The sequence below is a fragment of the Equus asinus genome, chromosome 8, assembly GCF_041296235.1.
Source record: "Equus asinus isolate D_3611 breed Donkey chromosome 8, EquAss-T2T_v2, whole genome shotgun sequence".
Classification (NCBI taxonomy): domain Eukaryota; kingdom Metazoa; phylum Chordata; class Mammalia; order Perissodactyla; family Equidae; genus Equus; species Equus asinus.
In genome coordinates, this window is record NC_091797.1 from 95,705,633 (window position 1) to 95,709,028 (window position 3,396).

Genomic DNA, 3,396 nt, shown 5'->3' on the forward strand with positions numbered 1-3,396 from the left:
GTGGAACACTTGTGCAAGAAGCAGATCAGAAATGTTTTGTACACATTTGCAAGGGATAGTAGACTCTTGGTAGTAGGTTCACAGTTCACAATAGAAGATAAAAGGCTCTGAGAAGAGCTTCTGTAAATAAACCTGTGCCTTCACCCAGCCTTCCATGCAGGTGCTGTACTCCCCAGGCTCCTTCTTCCTGGAGTCCCAGCAAGCCAACCCTAGTGTTCCTGGGAATACGGTTTGGGAAACTACTCTAGAAGCTCAAAGAAAATGTGCAGTGAGATGGAGAGGTGTCACTTCAACAAGGCCCCTGAGGGTAGGCTCCCAGGATGGTGTCACAGGGTAGGGGCTCTCAGAGGTTTGTGCGGCTTCCCCTCCCCACCTGCTCTGGTCGGATTGTGGGGCACTCACAGGCCACATCTGCTAGTGCATAGGGTCCCTGGCACACATGACTGTGACTGCTCTGCCACCCATGTGGCCCATAGTGAGCAGACCCAGGGCCTTCTCTCCACAGGGCCCCCTTCTGCTGTAGAACCCCTCCAATGAGGCAGCAGGGGAGAGGGCTGGTTTAGGCTTAGAGGGGCAGGCTGCACCTGAGGCCTTAATCCTGACCCCCCCCCCCCATTCCTTCCTTCCCAGGATTCTGCACTGAGGTTCAGCCACAAGCAGGGCAGTCATAAAGGTTCACCTATTTTTCTCTGCAGTTGTCCTTTGTGCAAGAGTCTGGACTCTGCACTCTGGGTCCCTTCACCTCATCCCATCCAGCACAACTGTTGTTTCTAACATGGCTGCAGGAGCAAAGAGGACAAGGAGATGAGGCCCGCCTAAGGCCAGAACTGCCACTTGTGCTCCTTGGGACTGTACCTTCTGTGCTTGGGGCCGGGGAGGTCAGTGGCTACAGGCTAGCCTGCTATGAGGGGGGCACAGGGCAGAACCCCCGCAGACCGGGCCTTTGCACAGGGCAAAGCAGTGGGGCCTGGTTGTCCAGCTGAATTGGCTGGACAAAGACCGTTGCCCTGTCACCTGGAGACCCTGGCACATGTTGACACTGATGCCCCAGTGTGTTTGTTCAGATGAGTGTAGCACCCCTTCCAGGATACTAGACAGAAGACACCACAGACCTATGGACAGGAACCTCCTCCCCCTCACCCACCATGGGGCAGGCCCTCGAAGACCTGAAGACACCAGCAGCCAAGGGGGATCCAAGGACCCCTTTTTAGAAGGCAGCACTGCTGTAGACAGGAAGCCAGGCAGAAGTCCCATTGCAAGTGCCCTGGAAAGTCAGGGGTGAGAGATTTGCACTTTCCTCCCAAGGTCACAGCATCACTGATAGTTTGAAAGCCCAAGAGTAATATATCCCATCTCTACGATTCCAGGATTGTGTGAAACCACCTGCAGACGCATGAGGTTGTTGTGGGGGGAGCAGAGGTCTCAGGGTGCGGTTCCAGAATAGGGGACGTTTGGGGACCAGGAGAGAGTTCAGTCAGAGGGGATAGAGGCAGTAGGAAAACCCAGGGAGAGTGCTTTGGGAGCCCTGCACTCTGCTCACCTCGCCAGGGGTGCAGCCTTGTGAGAGAAGCAGAGAAGCTGGAACTCAGTGGCTGGGTGGGGTGGGTGACATTGAAAGATTCCTTTCACAAGGGTGAAAGCCAAGAGCCAGGAGCCGAGGCGTGATGGAATGCAGACAGGGAGGGGTTGACAGAAGTCACGGGGCACGAGTAATCTCACAGGCATGTCCTTGGCCCAGCGCCTGTAGGGGCAAGCTCCTGGCTAAGTGGCAGTGCCTCGATTTGCCATCATCTCTAAGCTGCCGATCTCGAATGGAATCAGTGCTCCAAAGAGTCTAATGTGGGCCCCAGCTGAGGAGGTCTGCAGGTATGTCAGCTTTCATGGGCACCCCTCTTTACAGTGTGGGAGGTCCTGTCCCATGCACCACCACCTCACCTGCACTATGGTTCTCAAACTTCACCCCACAGTCATTCTGATTGCAGGTAGTCCTGGGCACACTTTGAGAAACACTGATACAGGGACTCACAACAGCCTCATGAGATAGGTTGGTTGCTATCGTCCCCATTTTTCTGGTAAGAAACTGAGGCTAAGGAACACTTCCAACGTCACATGTTATAAGAAGTAAGCTCAAGCCCTGTTCGAGGTCACCACATGGACAAAGGGTGCCAGGATCTAGGAAGGCATGAGTAGGAGAGTGGGATGAGGCACCCCTCCCCCACTTTCTCTGCCCAGACACCCTGCCTTCCAGACCCACCCCCACCCCAGATGGTTTCCTTTCATATCAGCCAAATGCCAGTTCTCCAGCTTCGTGGCTCACCACAACCCTCCTGTTAGAGAAGCATCCCAGAGACCTTCATTCCTGGGAAGAACACAGGCTGACACGGGGACCTGAAGGTCAGGTGGGCAGGGCTGCAGCAGGACTTTTGAAGGCCCTTCCTCCATCAAATTTTTTTAAATTATACCTTACAACTGCATTGATATAAAATGAATATATTAATATTATATACGAAAACATTTTCTTTGACTTAAAAGTTCACTTATTTCTTCTGGCTTTAAAAGAAAACATCTTCGTGGGCCACTATGGTGGCAGAAAAATGGCCCCCCAAAGATGTCCACATCCTCATTCCTGGAACCTGTGCGGATGTTAGATTGCGTGGTAAAGGGGACTCAGGGCTGCAGATGGAAGTAAGGTTGCTCATCATCTTACTTTAAAATAGGGAGATTATCCTGGACCATCTGAGGGGCCCAACGTCATCACAAGGGTCTTTAAAAATGGAACAGGGAATCAGAGGAGGGAACCGGAGAGATGGCAGCAGGAGGGGGACTTGTTGGAAAACGGAAGAGGCATCAGCCAGGAATGGGCAGTCTTTAGAAGCTGGTGGGGCAAGAGAATCAGTCCTCCTGGAGCCCCAAGAAATGAACACATCCTGCTGACACCCTGAACTTCCTTTGGGACCTTGTGGACTTCTGTCCTCCAGAACTCTAAATAATAAATTTGTGTAAGTTTGTGGTAATTTGTCATAGCAGCGAGAGGAAACCAACACAACCCCTAATAATATGGTCAGCCCAAGGCCTTGTGCCTGCTTGCCTGATGGATGGCTGGCCCTGGGCAGTCTGGGTTTGCATCCCTGCTCTGCCACTTACCAGCTGTTGACTGCACAAGTTGCTTAATTTCTAGGCGCTGTGAGGTGGGATCGCTTTCCCGCATCTACTCACCCACCCAAGGCTTGAGAAGTGAAGCAACTCGCCAGTGAGCGGCTTGGCTGCTGAGCCGGGCATGTGGGCCGCGTGCCCACGGCGACCCTCCAGGTGGAGCGCATCGCTTCACCTGAAACGAAAGGGCCTCAGTCACAGGCCGGGAGACCGCCAGGGGGCAGCAGAGGCCCGGCCCCGCCC